The sequence below is a fragment of the Procambarus clarkii genome, chromosome 23, assembly GCF_040958095.1.
Source record: "Procambarus clarkii isolate CNS0578487 chromosome 23, FALCON_Pclarkii_2.0, whole genome shotgun sequence".
NCBI lineage: Eukaryota > Metazoa > Arthropoda > Malacostraca > Decapoda > Cambaridae > Procambarus > Procambarus clarkii.
In genome coordinates, this window is record NC_091172.1 from 30398427 (window position 1) to 30423653 (window position 25227).

The 25227-nt window shown below is 38.2% G+C and overlaps 1 long non-coding RNA gene across 1 annotated transcript; it reads left to right on the forward strand.

Moving 5' to 3' along the window:
- The first annotated feature begins 525 nt into the window (after positions 1-525).
- On the forward strand, positions 526-23577 carry LOC138367892 (uncharacterized). Its single transcript, XR_011229454.1, has 3 exons — positions 526-674; positions 1913-1995; positions 23443-23577. It is a non-coding gene; the product is annotated as an uncharacterized lncRNA (long non-coding RNA).
- Positions 23578-25227: the final 1650 nt, after the last annotated feature.

Genomic DNA, 25227 nt, shown 5'->3' on the forward strand with positions numbered 1-25227 from the left:
CCGACAAGCCTAGCCCCAAATCACTGGCAAAGTGAGTGTGTTACCAGTGCGCCACTAGACAACGTTGCCAACAAAGAGCCATAATAAACTATATACAGTAATAAATTCCATAGGGTTATAAACCCATGGAACCACCTACCCGCCGATCGAAGCTGTGAATGTCAAACCTGTGTTGGGTTTTAAAATTCAACTGGAAAAGATCATCATAGTAAATGGGGGGAACTTTGACAAGCCGCCGGCTTCCTGTCCTCGTCGAGGCCAGTACTGGCCCTTCGGGTAAATTTAGGTAAAGAATTTTATTCTCCTGACTATAGACTCACCGACCGTCCTGAAGGTAAAAATACCAATCTTATGTAATCTCACCAACCCATTGTACCTTCTTGTAAATAAATTATTATTATTATTATAACCTAAACCAAAAGAAACCACCCTAAAGGACACCTAACCTAAAATAATACACCTGAGCGTAACAATATATATATATATATACGGATTTATGAAAGAGAAAACGGAGGGTGGTGGAAGTGTGTGGTGTGGTAACCGACCATTGGCGACCCTCTTGGCAGGACGCTTCACCCACACACTTGACTAATCTCTGATCCAGTGCCTTAATTAACCATCAGGTCCTGGGCACCTTCACTTCACTGACAGCCATTACAAGCAAATATATTTAGGTATAAACACTAACTCTTGGACCAATACTTACCGAGAGTGATGTGAACGAACAAGCCGCCATGAGCTTATTTTCCAGCTTGATCTTTTTCTTTAGCACCAGCGCCAACACAGCGAGAGACACGCGTTCGTATTGTGCAGACGGTGGTGGCTCCGTTATGATGGGCAGCGCGTCATGTCTGATGTCTTACATTTGTGTTATAAACAAGGGAAGGGAAGGGAACTATCAGAGGGGAAAGCGCCAAGCCATCACGACTATATAGCACTGGGAAGGGGTCAGGATAAGGATTTGGGATGGGACGGAGGGAAGGAATGGTGCCCCAGCCACTTGGACGGTCGGGGATTGAACGCCGACCTGCATGAAGCGAGACCGTCGCTCTACCGTCCAGCCCAAGTGGTTGGACTGCGTTATAAACACAAGTGTGTGTGAGAGTTAAGAAAGCCGGCCAGAGCGGGGTGAGGCGCCTCCACACCTGCACTCAACCTTCTAGGTCTCCCAACACTATTTTCACTTTCGCATCCAATTAACATATGAAATCATTTAAAAAATATATAGATTTTGCACATATAAATCTAAAATCTATTTTACGATTTACTAACCTTCCAGCACAGTTTACGAAAATATAAATAGTAACGTAGAAATTTGGTGAAATAATAAAGACTAATAATGCTACTTACCTTCATATTTCTACATTAAGTAAAACAAATAAATGAGCCTCTTCAACTTCATCTCTTTGGCACTAGATTGGCAGAGTTGAGAAGATGCTTCAAGATCTTTTTTTTTGTATATAGTGAATGTTGCGAGGTCCTCCATGCAACACCTTGGATGGAAGTTGTTCCTAAGAGTTGCAACATTTCTCTTAATCTCCATAAACTGAATTTGACCATCAAAATGACATTTAGCAGTTCTAATTTTCTTTTTATTTATATGTTTGGATTTTATGTAGTACATCAAGCTGAATACTCTCTATTTTAGCATTTGTATGCCGTAATATTAATGCAGAGAAATTAGAAATTTCAAATGCATTAATTAGAAAGAAAAGGAAATTAGAAAGAAATTTAGAAAAAAAATTCTTTAAGAAAAAGAAATTAGCAAATGCCAAACTATGGCATTTGCTAATTTCTCCAAATTGACCTGATTTACCAGAGGGTCATTAACACTATATAGTGACCTCGACGAGGACACGAAGCCGACATGTCGAAGGTGACCCCATTTGCCTTGATAATCTTTCTTTTCCAGTTGGATTTTGAAATTCAGCAGTCTGGGCAATTGGCGCTCGCGAAATGCCAGGCGAGTGTCTTAACTATTACACCACGGCGACCGTAAGTATATAAGATGATAGCAATGATTACAATGGTGAAGTTGTATTGCTTAGGTACATATATTGGGCGATTTGGCAGCACAAGATATAGTGCGAGTTTCAAGCACTAGGTAGGAAACTATTTACATGAAATTAGGTGCTTTTTTATTTTATTTTTGATTAAGGCAAAGGTTGGACAGCTTTTCAGTTCATTATGGAGTGAGTTCCATTAACTAGGTACCTTTATTTGCATAGTATGTTTACACGGATTAAGTTTAACTCTGGGGATATCAAAGAGATATTTATTTCTGGTGTGGTAATCATGGGTTCTATTACATCTGTCAAGGAAGAGATCCAGATCAGGGTTTGCATTTAAGAACAGGGTTTTGTAAATGTAAATGCCACAAGAAAATGTGTGGAATGAGTTTATATTTAGGGATTTAAACAGGGAAGTCTGGGGGGAAGGGGCTGAGTGTTGTCTGACAGCAGAGTGTGTTATTGTTCTGATAGCAGATTTTTGTTGGGTGATAATGAGCTTGAGGTAGCTCAGTGGTTGAACCCCCATACCATATGTGAGATAGGGATAGATTAGCGGATAGTTTAGTGAGAAAAGAGCAGAGATTGGAACATAGTATTTGATTTTAAAGGAGTATACCGACCGTTTTTTGAGACTTTCTTGGTAATGTGCTGTATGTGGGTATTAAAGTTGAGTCTCTTATCTAAGTATAGGCCAAGGAACTTTCTATCATTTTTATTGCTAATGTTTACATTATCTATCTGGAGCTGAATTGCATTTGTTGATTTCCTTCCAAATAAGATGTAGTAGGTCTTTCCTATATTTAGTGTGAGTTTGTTGGTTGACATCCATTAGTGGACTTTTTACATTCATTATTTATAACATTATTTAATGTGTGTGGGTTGGGGTCTGAGTAGATGAGGGTAGTATCATCAGCAAATAATATAGGTTTAAGAATGTTAGAGACATTAGGCAGCTCATTAATGTATACAAGAAATAGGAGAGGTCCTAGGATGCTGCCTTGGGGCACTCCTATGGTTAATGGGAGAGGTTATATCATTGATGGCCACATATTGGTGTCTATCACTAAGATCGAATATAGTCCAGGGCATGGCCTTGGATTCTATAATGGTGGAGTTTAAGTAAGAGGTAGTTATAGTTAACAGCATCAAAGGCCTTTTTCAGGTCAATGAAGAGTCCAATCGGAAACTCATTTTTGTCAAGGCTGAGTAGATTATATCAAGCAGACTAATAATTGCACAGTTGGTACTCTTTTGGGAGTGGAAGCCAAACTAACAGGGACTTTGTATGTTGAATTTTACGAAGTAGGACTAGAGCTGTATGTAAATAATTTTTTCAAATATTTTTTATAATATTGGTAGATTTGATATTGGTCTGTAATTTTTTATGCCTGCCGGATTGCCTCCTTTATGAACTGGCGTTACTTGTGCTTTTTTTAAGGATATCGGGGAAGGTATGACACACTATAGATTTGTTGAACAGCAAAGCTATGGGTGGTGCAAGTGCATGCTTTTGTGCAAGGAATGCATACTTATGCAAGGGCATAAATTCTTTTGAATTTATTTCCAGCCCTTACTCCGAAGCCAGTTTTGGTCCATAGACATTGCCATCACCAATCCATTTTTGTGTTAACTTAAAACATTTCAACACAACCAGACTTAAAATTTTGGATGGCTTAATTTCAGTCTTGTGAAACATCACCCCACCACCCCAAGATAAGCATGTGCATTTTCTATGGTCAAAGGGTTAGCCTGCAAATAGAAGTGACAGCTGAAGACCGACAAAGGGGTTTAATGGTCTTTGTGTGATTACTGTTATCCTCATCTTCCACTACATAATACATTCTAAACAATCTTTAAATTGTTTATATTCTATTTAACCTATATTTAACTTTTTTCTTTATAAGCACTATTTGACAAGAACATAACACACCACTTTTGCACATGCATTAAAAACTTATCATTGCTCTTGTTAAAACTTTCTTCAAGGATACTGTATAAGCTGAGTACAGTATTTACAATTAACTCAAATAATTTTAGTTACTAAATTTCAAACAAAATGTTTTCTTTCTGCAAAAAAGAAAAATTTGTTTTTCTGACAATTAACTCTTCTCTTCAGGAGATTGACAGCCATCAGTATCTAGAAATACCTCATTGCACTTTTTACATCTGCAAATAAATATTACAGTAAAGTATATTGCATCCAAATGTGTACATTTTATCAAACAGACTTATATTTTTAAGGGTATTAAAATTGTTTTTAGTTAAAGAATTATAACATCTTTATTGCACAGTGTGTTCCCCATCTGGGTGAGAGACTGACCGCGACACATAAAAAGATGCAATAGAAAACTTGAACTTGGAAAACAAGATTAGGGGGTATATGAGTTGCAAAGGAGAGGTAAGAGGAGGCACAAGAATGTGTGAGGATGATCAGGGTAGGACATACACATCTGGGAATCATGAGAAGTGATAAGGTATTAGATTTTGAAAATGAGTAGGGTGGGACCCCGTAAACCTGATAGGAAACTCGCCAGTAATAATACATACAGTAAAAGTTTTTGCCCTGTTCAATCAAATTGTTTTTTGTTTTTTCACTCAAATGATATTCATAATTTGTCATGTATAACAGAATAAACAAAGCTAATACTGTACTGTATTATATATTAAAATGTTCACATCTATAGACCACAATACATTAACAAACTTTTGGAAACTCAGCGGAGTGATGCAGTTCCATGTCATAGTACATGTAATTCATTTATTTGTTAACAGTAAATACATTTGCTCCATGTTATAAGTATACAGTTAGAGATTTTTGAACATGCTGCTTCTCATTACCAAAGGTGTCAGAGTTCTGACAAGCAGAGGTTCTCTTATAAATAAATGTAACCTAATTTATTTGGCCTCTACATAATAATAATGGATATGGCAATTAACAATTCTAGTTTGGCATTCTTTTACTTTTAAATACAAATTTATTTAATGTTCCCCCTTGAAGGAAAGAACAAATTACAAAACTGTAAATTATTTGTAAGCAAAGGTGATACTGTAGCATGATACTCCAAATAAATATTCTTATCAGTCAGTCTCATGAATCATATATGCATCATCTCAAGTGCTCATATAATAACTTGCAAACATTCTTAAATTGTAAAAAAATATAACCAGTACACTGAGATCCTGACTACCATTGTTTAGTGAAGGCTGGAATAAACTATAGTACTTTGATGGGTAGATGTGTGTGTGTGTGTGTATATAATTACCTAAGTGTAGTTACAGGATGAGAGCCACACTTGCAACTTCCTGTCTTCCCTATAATCTTTGTAATATGACACTTTGAAATTACTAATGGTTTTGGTATATTTTTGGCGCTTCTAATGGTTTGGTATATTTTTTGGCACTTTTGTTTTATTAATCTAATTCTATAGCCTTTGTTCTTGAAGTTGCTGGTGTAAAGAATTCCTCCTTGTCAACTGAGTCATCGCTTCTTCATTTTCTGGTGTGTGATTTGGACATCACATTGATTACTGTCATTTTTTAATGTGGTGATCACATCAACTTTCTTTCCTTGTATTTTCTAGCTTTGTTATATTTAATGCCTGTAGTCTTTTCTCATTGTTCTTTTCTGAGGAGAGCTCCATCGGCTCCCTGAAGCTATCACATTGATAGCTGATGGTGTCATACTACTAGGTGGCACACTACTAGGTGGCACACTGATGGTGCCATACTACTAGGTGTCATCAGTCACGGAGTTCTAATGGCCTGCTGGGGACCATGAGCCAGAACCTGGCCCCCCTCAAGATAGGCGCAGGGAGCAATGGCCCATGAACACTTTACATTTAATGTTTATCATCTTTGCCACTGCCAGGGAAGCACTGGGAAAGGTAGGTGAATCAAAACAGACTACTACATGATTTGAAAACGAGACTGAAGCCCCAAGATTGCCAAAAAACTCCCCAACAATGAAAAAAAAAAATTGTGAAACTAGCCATCTACTAGTTTGCCCCACCTTTGCCCTGATTTGGGGGAGGAGGGAGCCACCCCAGGTCAGCCGGGCCCTCCACCATTCGGTTCTATACTTATGTTTGTGCTTGGAGGTCATCATCTCTTGGCTCCGGTCTCCCGTTTTCAAGTGATGTTTTGCCTTTGAGGCTGTTCTCTTACATGAGTGTTGTGCCTATGCCAGGAGTTTAGTGTACTGGAGCTGCATGTGCTCATGGTTTACTTCCCTGTGCACTTTGTAAGTGCTACCCTTGCGTGGTCTGGGTTATCTTCCTTCTGGCATTCAGACAACACTTCCTTTAGGGGGCTTTCTCGTTTGGGGTGGTCCCTGCCCTTCAGGTAATCCGGTAGTCTGGAACTGACTGTCTTTCCTCAGGTTGGGAGTTTTTATTGGCTGGTGGAGCGACCGTGCGACCTGTTATTTAGTTAACACAAGGCATGCCAACGTTTCTTCCTGGCTGCTCGTTCGCCACAAATTAGTCTTGAGGGGCTTTGATTTGTTGTTTTCATAGATGTATTGTCTGTTTCTCCTGGGTTCTACCTTTCACCTTATTAGACTTGCCTAGGGTGTGTGCTGTTGCTGCCCCCTTGTCTTATTCTTTAGATTTGGATGGCTTTGTTGCCTGCATCGACTGGGTTTACTGGGGAGGAGTGGGAATTTCTTATCCCTCTTTCCTGTATGAGTTTGAATTAGGCATGGCTCCCCCAAGGTGTGTTTCTGTGTGCCTTTGGGCACTCCAGACTCATCTTTCCAGAAGTTTCCTTCCTCTTGTGCCCCCCCCTACGGAGGCTTGGAAGTCCCTTGGTGCTTCCCTCCTGCATGATCCGGTCTATACCTTGGTTATGGATCTGGCCTCTTTTGAGTTTGGTTCTTCCTCTCCTTATTGGGTGTATTATGAGATTCCAGAGGCATCCTGGCTAGTGGACTGTCAGTTGCTTTTCCTTGGGGCTTGGCACATGTTTTGCTGCCATACTCACACTCTTGATCGGCAGGAAGTGTCTACTGTGTTGCAGGTTTTTCTGTGAGCTCTTTGGAGTCCCTCAGTGTATGCCTCTTCACTCCTTCCCTTCCCCATGACATGGGTCTTGTGTAGCTGCATGCTCAGGTCCCCCATCTATTGGCTGCCTTGGTTGCTGATGACCTTCGTACCCATTCACACTTGACTTCTGTCGTGCGGTTCCTGAGCCTCCTGAAGCTTCATTCTGATTGGCTTTCAGAGGCTGTGGATGCGCTCGGTGAGGTTCTTCTTGCAGAAGTTTTGGTCTCTGCTGCTTCGGACATCTGCCATTTTTAATTTGAATACAGTACTCTGATTCTCCGGGAGATGGTTTACTTGTTTTTCATTTCGTGTTTCACGTGTTGGGAGGCTGTGGTTAATCATTATTTGGATTCGGCATGAACCCTGGCTCTCTCTTCAGCTTCTCCATTTTGTTCTCTGCTGTTGCCCGAGGACATCATTTCTCAGTTTTTGTTGGCTGCTTCTGTGAATTGTCATCCTGTTTCTGATTTGCTGTGTGTCTGGGAGAGGGGGGGAAGGGGGGTCAGTCTCGGCCTTTCCGGTGGAGTCGGAAAGCTGGATGCATTTCCGCAGGCCTCTTCTTCTTCGTCTGACTGCCACCGTCCTTGCTATGCTTGGAGCTATCATGCTTCACACTGGTCTTTTCACAGGTTGCCCCTTTGATGTGGTGGTGGGAGGGAGACTTGCTTGGTTTGCCCACTGGCAGAAGTTCCAATTGGTCCCATTTCAGGTTTGGACCCTGTTGGATTTTTCTATGGGATTCTTGGGCGGCATTATTTTCCCTGCCTCTTGCACTGCAGCCTTGCTCTGACTGCAGTGCAGCTGTTTGTGGATGTTAAGGGAAGACCCAGATGACTCAGAGGTTGGTTGAGCAGCTGTGTGAGAGCCTGAACTTTGCCCTTTTGGTTTACCCATTGGGCAGGGTTTGGCTTCAGAGGCTGTTCTGGTTCCTTTGGGACAGACCCTTTCGCCACTTTCACGATCACTGGGTGCTTTCTCTTGTCCCTGCTCTGGTTGCTGCATCACCAGCTTCCTCTTCATTTGGGGAGGGGGGTGCCATGGCACCTTCCCCTTTGTCTGTTGGTTGGGGCTTTGTGACCAGCACTCATCAGTCTGGCCAAGGTCGTTGGTGCCCTCTCCTTCATCAAGCACACAATACGGCGTGAGAGAGGGTTCTCAAGGGAGGGTCTCTTTGGTCCGTGGTTCTTTGAGGCTGGTCACTTTGGATAGCTCTTCTGCTGCATTCTTGGGGTTTGCATCTCCATGTCGTTCATGTCCTGGGAGTGTCCAACGTCCTGTCCAATGGTCTGTCATGCTTTCTTCCTCTTTCCATGAAATGGACCATCGATTTCGACCAGTCGCTGAGGACTCTTGATGGCGTATGGAAGATGGTGAGGAGGGTGGAGGAGTAGAGGTGTTACTGTTTGGAAGGGAAGTCCCCTTCCATTATAACATCAGGCAGTGAGGACTTCTCTGAGGTACACATTCTGGCACCTTTTTCCTGCATTCCACTAGGACCTGCTTCTGGCTCACTGCTTGATTTTCTGACTAGAAATCGTTCCATTGAAGATTGTTTTTCCCTTCTTTCTAACACTTGTCTGTAGTGAGGCATCACATTGTCATTAAAAAAATCAATGCAACGGACTGTTACAGCTTTATCTGGGTAATTCTTTTCAGCAAAACTTTGCAGTCCTTCCCATACTGCACACATTTTCATAATTAATGAGGAAGGGACATCCTCCAATGCCTCCGCTGCCTCCTCCTCTGAAGATTTATTGTACTGTCTAGCTAGTTCAACAATACTAGTACCATTTTCATGTTTACGTATGATCTGTTGTTTTTCCTCTATGGCCATTCTTTTATGTGTTTTCATATGTTGTACCTTACCACTGAATTTCTTGGGACCCATGGCGTGATATATAAGAATCAGTTTTATGTTCAAAAAGCAAAAAATCACCAGCGAAATGAAATTTCTTATTTATAGGCGTGATCATCACTAAGCGGGCAGCTCTAGTAAACTGAGGCAGGTTGGCCCGCGTGACTGGGAACCACGCGCTCAGTTGACCCAAACGTGTACCAACAAATATCGTTAGTCGACGACACTATCATAAGTTGAGTCGCATTTTTCTATCAAATTTACATCGTAACTCGAAATTATCCTAAGTCGGGCCAATCGTAAGTCGAGGTGCCATTGTATATATATTTTTTATTTCTCCTTCCATGAATTTAAAAGCAGTTCTGAAATATGCAAGCTCAGAATAAATCTCTTCTTATTATGTTCTTAATGTGATCCTTTGGTGACAGTTTATTATCTGGACTCATCCCTATTTCTCTGTGACAGGTCTAGAAAACTTTATTCTGGCCAACCATCCTTTTCCTGTATGATCTTTGTAAGAAGTAAATTTGTTATGTAGGGAGTCCCCTTCCATTATAACATCAGGCAGTGATGACTGATATTCCAGTTCAAAACCATACTCCTTTTCCATTATTGTGTAAATTCTTTCAAAATGTTCAATCCAATTGGTTTTAATTACTTTCTCCAATGTTTAGGCTACCACACTTGTCAATTATACTGATCTGTTGTTTAGTGGGTCTCGTGTTACCATTTTGTACATTGGGATTGTTTGTCCTCTTCCATATATCTACTAGGGCCCCTGTTTGTAAGGATGTCTGGAAAATAATTTGTATGAGTATGTAAAGCTCATGTGCACAAGGTGACACTCCATCTAGCCTGACTACCAATCTTTTGCTCACCCTTAGTCTCTGGATTTCATCCATCATGGCCAATTGACTTAATATATAAATAGAATGGGTTCCATTTTGCATTTGTTTGCTGCCCTTTCTCAGATTCTATTCTTCTCCCTTCTCATTGCTACATTATCCTTTGTGCTTGTTTGTTTTGCTGATGATTGTGGGTTGGGCCTCTTCCTATACTGAGTCCATTTCTTTCTTTTTGATCTTCGGCCCTCTTGCAATTTCTGATTTGTTATGAATTTTTTGGTGGCATTGTCTTGTTACAACATTTTGTATATCCTTGCCTTCCAATAAACTTCCCTAATCAAATCTACAGAAGAACTCACTTAGACCCCTGTATGACCGGCTTTATGTGCCGATGTACAAGTGTCTCGAGGACAAGACTGAGAAATTTGCAGGTCTACATTTCTTCTGTTTTTGCTTCATAAGACTTACAATCTATTGATTTCAGATTAAAGTTAACTAGTGCAAACAGACTTGTTTATATAGTGGTACCTCAGCTTAAGAATTTGATCCGTTCCCAGAGACGGTTCATAACCCGAAAATTCGTAAATCGAAGAGAATTTTCCAATAAGAAACAATGTAAATTGAATTAATCCATTCCACACTCCATAAAAATATTAACTTTAAAGTAAATTTTATACCCAATTCACCCAAATCTTTAGTACTAATGTACAAATTATTGCTTACCTTTATTGATGACTCTTGTTGGTGTATGGAAGATGGTGAGGAGGGGGGGGGGGAGGAGAGGTGTTAGTGTTTGGAAGGGGAGTTCCCTTCTATTATAGCATCAGGCAGTGATGACTTCTCTGGGGGTACTCCCTCTCCTTCGTTTTGCAGGTCCTAGTTGTGGCTCACTGCTTGCCTGTCTTACTAAGAATCTGTCTAAAGACACTTGTTTTTCCCTACATTTTAAAAATTGTCTGTAGTGAGACATCACATTGTCATTTAAAAGGTCAATGCAACAGCCTGCTACAGCTTTATCTGGGTAAGATTTTTCAACAAAACTTTGCAGTTCTTCCCATACTTCACACATTTTCTGAATGAGGAATGGACATCGTCTACTGCTGCTATTCACAACTATTTTTTAGGTTGAACTTTACCACTGACTTTCTTGGGACCCATGGCATGATATATAATAATTACTTTTATGTTCAAATACCGAAAAATCCGAAAACACTTAAATCTTTACAAAGAATTCAGGCGCAATTTGTCACTAGGCGGGAGGCACTGGTAAACTGAGGCACGGTCGCCGTACCACCATGCACTAGGTTAGCCATACCTGTATCAACAAACTATGTTATCCAAGGCAAAGTTCATAACCCGATTCAGATTTTACGAAGAAATTGGGCTTGTAACCCGAAAAGTTCGTAAAGAGGGCCATTCGGAAGCCAAAGTGCCACTGTATTGTTGGCTGCCCTTTTAATCATCTCTTTCAAGAAGGATTGTTGGTTATCTAGTTCCTTCCTTGTTCACATCTTACTCACTGGTGGACTGTAGGCAGTTATGATTATTAAATTATCTACTTGGTTTCAGATCTCTAGTGCAACAGTGTCATCATCTCATGGGTTATTGAGTATTAATTCCATTTTTACTCATGTTTTCATTCATCAGCACTGTAACACTACTACCTTTTTCATTTTATATCTTATTTTCAAATTGAAGAGTTCCTTGGAAATAACACCTAATTTTGAATTATACCTAGTTTTGATCTGCCAATGCAATAATATCCATTATTTTCTGCTGTATTGCATCATTTATCATCAGTATTTGCAAACTCACCATGGTGGAATACCTCATCTATGTTGGAATACAAACTCACCTCATTTATGTTGGAATACAATCACATTCACTCCCAAAAAATCTACCACTTATGGGCTATTCATGCCTGTACCACCTCTTGGGTGGCTTAATCTTCTTCAATTAATCAATCATTGGAATACAAACTCACCTCATTTATGTTAGAATACAAACTCACCTCAGTTATGTTAAAATACAAACTCACTTCATTTATGTTAGAATACAAAATTGTTATTAACCAGTTTCTTTTTAACCCTTTTGTTGCTTGGTTTGTATGTTCTATTTTACAGACTCTGCCTGAGCCTTATCATTATTTTCCCCCCTCAATCAATCATTTCATTGCCACCAGGTTCTGGTTTAGCCTATTCTTGGGGTGGTTCCAAGGATCAATTCCTCGTGGCTAGGTCTCTACCCAGGCCTCCATATTTTGTCTTCCTTGGCAAAATATTTTATTTTATCCAAGGATTCCCCTTCATCATTTTCTGAACATTTCTGTCATCTGTTTTGTCATGTTCAGGGTTACTCTTAGGGAGTGAACAAATCCACAAGGGCCGTGACGAGGATTCGAACCTGCGTCCAGGAGCATCCCAGACGCTGCCTTAATCGACTGAGCTACGACATGGTTAAAAGAGTTGAAACCAAAGTTCTACTGAACTTACTGGATCCTGCAGCCTCTCCAAGACACAAACCAGGGTTTTACACAACTCCCCCATGCACTCGAGCTATGTCAATAGGCCGTTCTCCCTCTTCGCCCTTACATCATTACACACAGAAATCACAATAATGTGATGCATCAAATGAACAAATCCACAAGGGATTCGCAGGTTCGAATCCTCGTCACGGCCCTTGTGGATTTGTTTATTTGATGCATCACGTTATTGTGATTTCTGTGTGTAACTCTTAGGAAGTGATTCTTCCCCTTTTCATGGCTACCAATTCTTTTGTAGTCACAAATATTATATTATCTCTGATTGTGAGCCTTTCAGCTATCTCTGCAATTTAATCTACGAATTTTTCAATCCCTATTGCTATACTATCTGTCTTTCTCTTTACAAACGTGAATCATTAAACTTATTTCTAGCTACTGTGCTTAATTTGTATCAGTTTAGTATTTATTGTCAACTCCTTTTTGGTTTTCTTCCTTTGGCCTGTGATTGTCATTTAACCCTCAAAGTGCGGCTATCGTCATACGTCGATTTACAGGGATAACGTGGTTATCATATGTGATTTGAACTATTTTTGTCTGGGTTTCATTCCAATGATGCTAATATAGATACACATAATAACTCTATATGAATGTAGTGTAATTTACCTTGGCTCATGAAAAAATCCTGTCATCTCGTGACTGCTAAGTCAATGCTGTCATCATCACAAATGTTACTATGCCAATGCGGTAATCATGATAAACTGTAGTATGGTATAAATACTATATCACATTATAGTATGGTATAAATTTCCATACTAATTACATGATATGTATACTGATTAACTTCATAAGGGTTTCACAACTCTATCCGGTTGCAATGAAGAATATCAGACCAACCAGTCATCATTTGAGCATAATAATAAAGGAGCTACAGACTACAGAAAGTCTATTGTCCCATACAGGGCAGCTTCTCTCTATATGGACCATTAGACTTTCTGCAGTTTCCGCAGTTCTTATTGATACATACATGCAGTCATTCAATCATTCACTAATACATATTAATGTATGAATGGGTCACTGAATGTGTATGAATTGGTAAGAACATAAAAGTAAAATATTTGCAAAGGCCTATTGGTCCATATGATGCAGCTCCACTTAATATCCTCTTATAGGTGAATAAGCCCATACTGTTTATGAATGAGTTTCTCATGTATGGGCCTAGTCACCCATAACAGGATATGAATAGAAGCTGCTTCATATAGGCCAATAGGCCTCCTTCAACCTCTTTAGTTCTCATGCTCTTATTGATTATATATGTAAGTGTAATTACCTAAGTGTAGTTACAAGATGAGAGCTACACTCATGGTGTCCCATCTTCCCAGCACTCTTTGTCATATAACGCTATGAAACTACAATCGCTTTTGGCCTCCACCACCTTCTCACCTAACTTGTTCGAACCGTCTACTGCTCTGTTTGCGAAAGTTAATTTTCTTATATTTTTTCGGCAGCTTTGTTTACTTAGTTTAAATCTATGATCTCTTGTTCTTGAAGTTCCAGGTCTCAGGAATTCTTCCCCATCAATTTTATCAATTCCTGTTACTATTTTGTACATAGTGATCATATTGCCTCTTTTTCTTCTATCTTCTAGTTTTGGCATATTTAATGCTTCTAACCTCTCCTCATAGCTCTTGTCCTTCAGTTCTAGGCACAGTGTATATGTATGAAAGTATATATATATATATATAAAATATATATATATAATATATATATATATATATATATATATATATATATATATATATATATATATATATATATACATATATATACTGTATATGTCTACTATATGATAGTGTCAGACCACGAAGAAAGAATTGAAACAGGAATTTCCTTAAGTGCTTTCGTATTTAATAACACATCTTCAGAAAGATGGATCAGAATATATATATATTTATGCATGCATATATATATATATATATATATATATATATATATATATATATATATATATATATATATATATATATATATATATATATATATATATATATATATATGCAGAATAACCACATGTGAAAAATAGAAAATGCTTAACGCGTTTTCGGCTAATTCGCCTTCATCAGAGCAAAGTAGAATCATTCTACTTTGCTCTGAAGGCGAATTAGCCGAAAATGCGTTAAGCATTTTCTATTTTTCACATGTGGTTATTCTGCATACTTGGATCAGTGTTTTTGTGATCATTGCTGCATATATATATATATATATATATATATATATATATATATATATATATATATATATATATATATTTATATATATTTATATTTATATTTATATAAAATATACATACACTGTATACACACAAAGTGACACCTCGGCTTACGAATGCCCCTATTTTTACAAACTTTTCGGATCACGAGCCCAATTTCTTCTTAAAATTTGAATCGGGCTACAAGTTTTGCCCAAAGTAATGTAGCTTGTTGATACACATGTGGGCAACCTAGCACGTGGTTCCTGGTGTCACGGTCGCCTGTGCTTCAGTTTACCAGTGCCTTCCGCCGCTTAGTGACGATCGCGCTTGAATTCTTTGTAAAGAATTTTGTTGTTTTTTGGCTTTTTTGGGTTCTGAACTTATAAGTAATTATTATATATCATGCCAATTGGTCTCAAGAAAGTCAGTGGTAAGGTTCAACCTAAGAAAACACATGTAAGGATGACCATAGAGCAAAAACAAGAGATCATTCATAAACATGAAAATGGTACACGGGTTGTTGAACTAGCTAGGCAGTACAACAAATATATGTCAATGATATGCACTGTAATTGCTAAGAAAAAGATCATTATGAGTGCTAAAGTGGCAAAAGTCATATCAATAATCACAAAACAAAGAACACAAACACTTGAAGATGTTGAAAATTTGTTATTAATTTGGATACACAACAAGGAGTTAGCAGGTGATAGAGTTTCAGAGGCCATCATTTGTGAAAAAGCAAGGCTATTGCATGAAGACCTTTTAAAGAAAACCCACTGGAACAAGTAATGCAGATATGAAAGAGTTTAAGGCGAGCAGGGGATGGTTTGAGAAATTTAGAAAAAGAAATGTCATTCACAGTGATGTGAGAGTTGTGTGTTGTGAGTTGGTGGAGGAACACAGCCAAGAACAGACCACCAAAGAACTCCTAGCCCTTCACAAGGAGCAGCAACAAGAGACAGCTGAGGAAATGTCTTTAGGGAAGGAGGAGGCAGTACAGAATTTCCCTTCCTCAACAATTAAGAAGTGGTGTAGACTATGGGAAGAAATGCAAACTTTTGTTGAAACAACTTACCCAGAGCAAGCTGTAGTAGACTGTTGCCTTAATCTTTTTTAATGACACTGTGATCCCTCACTACAGTCAAGTGTTACAACATAACAAAAATATGTCTCTATGGAAAGGTTTTTAGTGAGAAAAACAAACCACGAGCCACAACCAGGTCCTAATGATATTCCTGCAAAACATAGGAGAGAGAGAGAGAGAGAGAGAGAGAGTACCCCAGAGAAGTCATCACTGCCCGATGTTATAATGGAAGGGGGCTCCCCTTCCAAACACTAACACCTCTCCTCCTTCCCCCTACTCACCGTCTTCCATACACCAACAAGAGTCATCAATAAAGGTAAGCTATAACTTGTACATACTATAGTACTAAATATTTGTGTGAATTAGATATGAAATGTATTTTGAAGTTAATATTTTTGGGGGTGTGGAACGGATAAATTAAATTTACATTATTTCTTATGGGAAAATTTGTTTCGGGTTGCGAATTTTAGGCTTACGAATTGCCTCTGGGAACAGATTAAATTTGTAAACGGAGGGGCCACTGTATACTGCATGCACATTTGAACAAGCTTTACTTGTCTACTCCCTTTCATTTCAGCAGGGTACAGTAGGGAATCGACACCTGTTGTCTGGGGAACATAAAGTTGTTTCCCCAGAAGGTGTGCAGCAGGGAGACCCACTTGCCCCTTTCATTTTTTGCATGGCTGCTTAGGTCACAAGCAGGTTGACCAGTGAACTCAACATTTAGTTTCTGGACACTGGCACCCTGGCAGGGACACAGGAGTCCTTTTTAGGGAATCTACAGCTAGTGAAATCTATGGGAGAGGAGTTAGGACTCACCTTAAATCCATGAAAGTGTGACATCAACTCATCTAGCCAACCAATCATAGATGCAGTATGAATCGCGTTCCCAGGAGCCCCAGTGATCACTCCCACCAACAGTGTGCTGCTAGGGGCACCTCTGGGCTCGAGTGGCATTGAGGTAATCCTTGAAGAAAAGCTGAATGACCTGAGGAGGATGGAGGGAAGAATAGGGGCTTTGGATGTCCATGATGCTTTGTACCTCCTCACAACGCAACTTACATACCATGTATGTAAGGCCAATCCTGAAATATGCGGTCCCAGCATGGAGTCCGTACCTTGTCAAGCACAAGACGAAGCTGGAAAAAGTTCAGAGGTATGCCACTAGGCTAGTCCCGGAACTAAGAGGCATGAGTTACGAGAAAAGGCTGAGGGAACTGCACCTCACATCGCTGGAAGACAGAAGAGCCCAGGAAGACATGATCACCACATACAAAATTCTCAGGGGAATAGACAGGGTGGACAAAGATGGATTATTTAACATGGGTGGTACATGCACAAGGGGACACAGGTGGAAGTTGAGTACCCAAATGTGCCACAGAGACATTAGAAAGAACTTTTTCAGTGTCAGAGTAGTTAGTAAATGGAATGCACTAGGAAGTGATGTGGTTGAGGCTGACTCCATACACAGTTTCAAATGTAGATATGATGGAGCTTGAGAAGCTCAGGAATCTGTACACATATCTTAAGAAGCACATCAACAAACTGGAAAAGGTGCAAAGACATGCTACTAAGTGGCCCCCCATTTCTCCAGTCCAATACACTTCCTCTTATTACTGCCCACATTTTTCTATCAGTCAGAAAATTTTTCATCCATGTTAGCAGCTTACCTGTCAGCCCTCCAATGTGTTCCAGTTTCCAGAACAACCTCTTATGTGGAACTCTGTCAAAAACCTTTTTTAGGTCCAGATAGATGCAGTCAACCCAACAATCTCTTTCCTGTAAAATCTCTGTGGCTCGATCATAGAAACTGAGTAAATTTGTTACACAGGGTCTTCCAGAACGAAAACCATACTGACGGTCTGATATTATATCGGTCTGATATTATATCGTTTGTCTCCAGGTGTTCTACCCATTTAGTTTTAATTATTTTTTCCAATATTTTGGCAATTACACTTGTCAATGATACAGGTCTATAATTGAGGGGGTCTTCTCTGCTACCACTTTTGTAGATTGGAACTATGTTGGCCTTTTTCCACACGTCTGCTATGTCTCCTGTACACAGGGATGCCTGAAAAATCAGGTGAAGTGGAATGCTGAGCTCAGATGCACATTCTCTCAAAATTCATGGTGAAATTCCATCTGGGCCAACTGCTTTGTTCTTACTTAGCTCCTTGAGCATATTTTCCACTTCGTCTCTAGACACCTCTATGTGCTCTATGTTGTTCTCTGGAATTCTTATTGCATCTGGTTCTCTGAAGATTTCATTTTGTACAAACACACTTTGGAACGTTTCGTTTAATGTTTCACACAATTCCTTTTCATTTTCGTGAATCTGTTTCCTAATTTTAACCTCTGGATATCATCCTTTACCTGCAATTTGTTGTTTATGAATTGCAAACTCACCGTGTTGGAATACCTCATCTATGTTGGAATACAAACTCACCTCATTTATGTTGGAATACAATTACATTCACTCCCAAAAAATCTACCACTTACGGGCTATTCATTAAGGTGATTAAGCCACCTCTTGGGTGGCTTAATCTTCTTCAATCAGTCAATCATTGGAATACAAATACAATGTTGTTTATGAAGTTTTTCTGGTATGTCAAGAGGAGTACAAGCCGGATCACGATACACACTGTCCGCTATCATCCCGATTGTTTCATCCACAGGTACATTGGTAAACAGTGATTCTACATCCAACGAGGCTCTTATCCCTATGGCCTGTGTTCCCCGCAGTAAGTCAACAAATTCCTTTGGAGACTTCAGGCTGAAAGCACAAGGTACATAAGGAGTCACCAAGCCGTTGAGTCGCTTAGCCAGTCTGTATGTGTCAATCAGGATGATAGCGGACAGAGTGTATTGTGATCCGGCTTGTACTCCTCTTGACATACCAGAAAACACACTAAGGAAATTACTCCAAGCTTGCACTAAAGAGGCACCCTTCTTGAGCCAAGATGGGCACATGTAGAAGCAAGTAGATGGGGTCGCCATGGGTTCTCCCCTAGGTGTCCTGTTTCCAAACTTCTACATGGGTACCGTCGAGCAGAAGGTCTTAGTTGACAAGGACTTGGAACCTGCCATATACTGCAGGTATGTTGACGACATTTTTACACAGGTACCTGATGCCAGACGTCTGCAGGAGCTGAAGGAGGCATTTGAGCGGAATTCTGTGTTGAGTTTCACTTACGAGATGGAGAAGGATGGGAAGCTGCTCTTTCTAGATGTAACAGTCACAGAAAGCAGTGGAGGCTTCCACACTGCAGTCTACACTAAGGAAACAAACAGAGGAATGTACCTCAATGCCAATAGTGACTGCCCAGACAGGTACAAGAGGAGTGTTGTCAACGCTTACGTCGACCGTGCTCTCAGCCACAGCTCAGGATGGAAGCAAGTCGATGAAGAACTCTGTAGGGTAAGGCAGGTCCTAGTCAACAATGGCTTCTCTAATGGTTTTGTTGAAGACATCATGAAAAGAAAGGTGAAACACCATGCAACCTTTGAAGAGTCAACTAACACAACACATGTACCCCCTATTAGACTATTTTAAAAGAACTTTATGTTCTTTTCGACGGCTCATAAAACGAAGGAAAGGGTCCTGAAAGATATTGTTGATAGGAACGTTATCCCTACAGACTAAAATCAGAAAATACCGTTGACAATTTACTATAAAAAAAAATGACCAACCTACTCATGAAAAACTCTCCAGATGCCAAGCAGAACGCCTTAAAGGAAACCAATGTCGTCTATGCCTTTAAATGCCCACTTGGGGACTGTAAGCCCCAAAGAACTCAGTATATAGGCAAGACAACAATGTCTCTTTCCAGGCGATTAACAATGCATAAACAACAGGGCTCCATCAAGGAACATATAATCTCTTCTCACAACCAGACCATCACCAGAGAAATCTTAACAAACAACACAGAAATCATCGATAGATACAGCGATAGCAGGAGGCTCGACATCAGCGAGGCACTACACATCAAAAAGTCAACACCAGCAATCAACAGCCAATTAATGCACAACTATATTTTTCCCACTTTGAGACCCCAAACCAATATAGAAGCATCAAGAGGAAGCATGGGCCAATAGGCCTTCTGCAGTTACTTCCTTTCTTATGTTTTTATACCCATTGGTTCATGTTCTATCATGTGCAAATGTCAATCACCTCACCCAAAACTTTTGTACCATATCACCTCACCCAAAGCGAGTATAAATAAGTATGGATGTATTTTGTGTGTTTAAAGGTTACAGTTGTGTGTGTAAACTAAAGTCTTTGAAAATGTAATAAGTTATTATGAAACGCATTCAGGTGTCAGATTAGAAATAAAAATGAATTTTGGAGAATTGGTTTATCAATTACCATCGACAGTGAAGAGAAACATAAGAAATATTGAGAAAATTCTTGTTAGAATTATTAATCTTACCTTTTCGGTCATATTTAACAACATATGTTTACAAGAAAGACTGCTATCAAAATATACTAATATATATATATATATATATATATATATATATATATATATATATATATATAATTAAAATACTTTATTCTATACTATATTTCGTTTCTGAGTGAGTCACTGAACTGTATTGTACATTTCACTGACTGAGCAAACGAACATCATTAATTTGATATACAGTATATAAGAAATTAACCCCAAAAATATTTTTGTGTGTGTAGTACACATCAAACATGTGTAACTTTTAATATAACAAAAAATAGGCACTAAACACAAGGTTTACTTGTACAGTTTAACATATAGTGTAAAATCAAGGGAAATTATGTCATTGAAACAAATAATAAAGGTATAGTGTTCCTTATTCTCAGCCAACATATTGGTCCCTGAGTGGCTTCATTTCTTACTGCAGTATACATAGTCTCTCAGTGAGTCACTCATAGGTACCCATGCACACACATTCTCCACCTATTCACTCCAAGAGAAAAAACTTCCAAAAAACTCTGGAAGACCTATGAACAAAAATTATGAACTTACTGAATCATGTGTTACCATATGAATTCCTGAAGTTTAGATGAAATCCAATTCTGTTTCTAGTCACCTCGTTACACAAAGTGTTACTATAAATACTGTACTAAGATTATACTGTATCAACATTTGTTTAAATTTTCAATGCATCTAATTTTCTAACATTTTATTGCCTTAAAAACAATACCTCTTGTAATTCAAATTTATTATAATTTTGATGAGGAAATCATGGTACATAGATTATACATGGTCAAATCTCACTTTAGCATGCTACTGAATTTTATTCCGAGGTAATAAAATTAAGGACTACCATACTAATATGTAGTTTAATATTTACCTGTACAGTTTATATATTTACTCAATAATGGTCTACAGAAACTTAGTTGTGACAGTTTCTTACATGGCCAGCTGTCATGACCATAAGCTGTACAGTCTCAAAAAAAAAAAAAGTCTAAAACTCAGGGTGGTTCAGGTCCCTTATACATATAACACTGATAGTTGCTTTACCATGTCACTCATTATATTTTAATTTTGAGCACACCTTGGTATGCTAAATTTATGAAAAATAAATTAACAAGTATGAAATCCTACTGCCTAATTACAGCTTTAGTGAGTTCCCATTTCTCTATGTTAATGTATGTGGTCTATCTATTATGCATCTAAAGATAAAACTTCAGTTGTCATTATAAAATTCTGGGAGTAAGAACTTATTTATCAAACATTAGCAATTGAGGGTGAGAAAGCCAATAACATCGTAGCTGAGCAGATAGTATGGGTATGAATAATAGGATATGGGTGGGGTCTATGGGCTGGGGAATAATAGGATATGGGTGGGGTCTATGGGCTGGGGAAGAATAGGATATGGGTGGGGTCTATGGGCTGGGGAATAATAGGATATGGGTGGGGTCTATGGGCTGGGGAATAATAGGATATGGGTGGGGTCTATGGGCTGGGGAATAATAGGATATGGGTGGGGTCTATGGGCTGGGGAATAATAGGATATGGGTGGGGTCTATGGGCTGGGGAAGAATAGGATATGGGTGGGGTCTATGGGCTGGGGAATAATAGGATATGGGTGGGGTCTATGGGCTGGGGAAGAATAGGATATGGTTTTAGGGATAATGGTTTGGAGAAAGTCTTACTGGTCTTTAACCAACAAGAAAAAACAAGCACAATACAAATATAAAGGCCCCTTTCAGAAGATCAGTTAAGGCAGGTCTGAATTTAAAAGAATTATATATCAGTTCAGAAGATAACAATTAACCTGACATCATTTGACAAGAAAACCTTTGTGTACTTTAAAAGCAAAGATAATAGTTAAGCAAAAATGCTCAATTCAAAAAGGAATATGATCAAGGTGATCATTGTTATGACTAATAATGAAATATTAACATTTTGAGAATGATAAACGAACATCAAACCACGTACATTGACCGGTATTGTTTGTTAAGCCTTGGCACTGCCTAAAAACTTGGAGATATCCCAAAATTGAGAAGCCTTGAAATGTCAGCAGAAACTTCCCCTTTCACCCATTATTTCTCTTAATATAGGCTATGAAGTATGAAAAATTCAGTATTCATTATTCACATGCCATATCAGATAGGCTACTTTAATATAATACTTTATGTATGTATATATAAAATCTCTCTCTCCTTAGGAAGTAGGAATAAATTTAACTATTACTGCAGGAAAAAACAAACTACTATTGTTTTTTTATGCAGAAATGGTTTGCTTTAACAATAATTTGAACAGAGCATTATAACAGATTTCACTGAACTCATCAACAATACTTCTTTCCTTTTTTAGTGAATCTTTGGGTTGGGCATATAAAATAAATATATGACTAGGGCACGAGATCATTGGGATAAGTTAACCTGACTACAGAGGATGTGGTAAAATCAGTGAGATTCCTTATCCTACGGTGAAAACAATCAGACTTCACAATAACAGTTCTGTCTTAATCAACATGAGGAGACATTAACTAGAACATCAACAAAACGCACTAAAGGGACATGATTTAGATGGAAATTATTCGAGCTGGAACAGGTTAAGTACAAGTTTAATACTAAATAAGAATTGTTAAATTTTGATGAAACTAAATGTAAAAGTTCTTATACATTATTCATTTAAATCTTCATTAGGGAATGACTGTTTATATACTTAGAAAATTATTTTTAAAAAGGAAAAATTCTTGTTATTCATTTTCTCATTAAAAGTTTATAGAATCAAATATTGTTGAGTTGCTAGTAGTAAAATTTATAGGTACATTATTTATATGCAGTATTTTTTATACAAATAATAATACAACATGAAGTATAAAAAGGTTTAAAACAATAGTAAAAATTTGTGATCAGTACCATCCTGACTAAGTTAACATCTAAAGCAGGTCCCTATATGTCTACAAAGGCTAGTTTGAAAACAAGCCAATTATTTTACTGAAGAATAAGAAGGATGTGCACAAACAAATTTAAAGATGAAAACAAAGACTTGTGTTGGGACAATAGTAAATGAAGGATCTTAATATCTTTATGAGATATCAGAGTTTTAAAATACAGCATCCACAATTACTGGTTGTTTAATGACCTATTTTAATACATCTTGTACTGTTATTTGAGATTTACACAAGAGCACTAAGAACATCATTTAGCAGCCATAATCGCAAATTCTGCTTCATTTTAGTACACGACATATTGTGCTCTGATAGGAGGGAATAGATGATAACCCAACTTTCCTCACTGCTGAATGACTCATTTCCTAGACATTACTGAGATATGATAAGTGCTACCGGATAACCTGCACTGCTCACTTTACACTATATGTTGGCTGACTTAAAACTGCAAGAGGTTTTTCCTAATTTTGTATCACCCTCTTTTCATATTTTAGTGGAGCACAACACTTATGGTAGAAGAGCAACATACTGGAGTTCCTTCTTCATTGACAGATGGCTTCTAGCAGAATTGCTGTGTATATCAACAATGTCAACTTAGTTCATCACCTTTGATGCAGATCAGCAAAGACTAGATCAATGACTATTAAAAGCAACAGTAGGTAGGTGTTTCAAATAGCTGTACAAAAATAGTGAATAATAAAGATTTCTGCATCATTAAATACTTTTAAAAGTGCATGGCAGGTTGCAGAACAGGTAAAAAGAGTTCACTACAAGAATTACAAAACAGCATTTTTCAGTGGGTATATAATTTGGACACATTTCTCGTAGAGAATTAGCAACATTAGTCTTCTAAATTTAGTTGTAGCTCACTGACACTTGTACACTCTCACCTCATTAATGTAATATATTTATCTTCAATATCTTTGTTCGCAATCTTTATTTCCTCTTCAATTCTCAAGTTCTGGAGGCAGACTACTACTATTTTATGTTATATTAGCTCTTAAGTCACTCGATAACAATATGCTGTACTTATGAATGTAACCGTAGCCCATTTCTTAGTGAATTTTAATTACACAGTTGAGTATTTAAATAGCCTTTTGCTCTAGCAACTATTATTTTCAGTAAACAAGATATTTAGAACCTGATTCTCAACAAATAAAAATGTAATCTATATTTGAAAAAACTGAATGGTAATAATTAATGGACCTTGAGAGTGTAGTTTGTGGTTGGTGATTATTGTTTTTTCTGCATTATATAGTATGTATGTTGCAGCCTTATCCTGGATGGTATATAAATTACTATACATTTAATGTGTATGTATGTATGTATGTATATATATAAAATATATATATAATATATATATATATATATATATATATATATATATATATATATATATATATATATATATATATATATATATATATATATAATAATATATATATATATATATATATAATAATATATATATATAATAATATATATATATATATATATATATATATATATATATATATATATATATATATATTATATATTTATTTATTTATATATATATTATATATATTATTATATATATATATATATATTTCCAGAGTCATACGCCAGCATGGTGACTGTCCTGGGTCAGGGAGGCCTCCCGTGGGAGGAGGCAGCACTCAGGAGCCTGTTGCACCAGTACAAATCGCAACAGATTACATTGCAACAGACGACCTGCTAGAGGCAATTAAAGCAACGTCAACCAGGACACTCACCCACATCCCAAAGGCCTCTCGCTCTTTTGCTGCAGGGAAATACACGGACCTCATCGCAAAAGTCAACAGAGGGTCAAATAACCTTGTTGCACCTGATACCATCAAAGCCTGGCACAATCTGTTACTTTTTGGCAATGCATGCTTAGGTGTACCAGACAGAGGAGGCAAGACACTGGCCTCATCCGTCAATAAAGCAATTAGGGATTTTCCGAGGGCTGACAACCTAGTCCGCCTCCCCAAACACACCAAACACCGCCGAGGCAGACCAAGTACGACAATCAGCGACAACAGAAAATTAGGTACCCAAGTCAGCAAGAAAATTGAAGAGGGCAATACAGTCGGGGCACTCAGGTTAATCACAAGTGAGGACAAAATTTTGCCCAGGGATGAAACCACAGCCCAAGCACTGAGAGAAAAACACCCCGTCAGGGCCGTAGGTGGACCTCCCCCACAGGTCAGGCTCGCCCCTAATCAGGAACCTCTCGTCCTCCGGGAGTCAGAGGTTTATAAAGCTATCGTTTCATT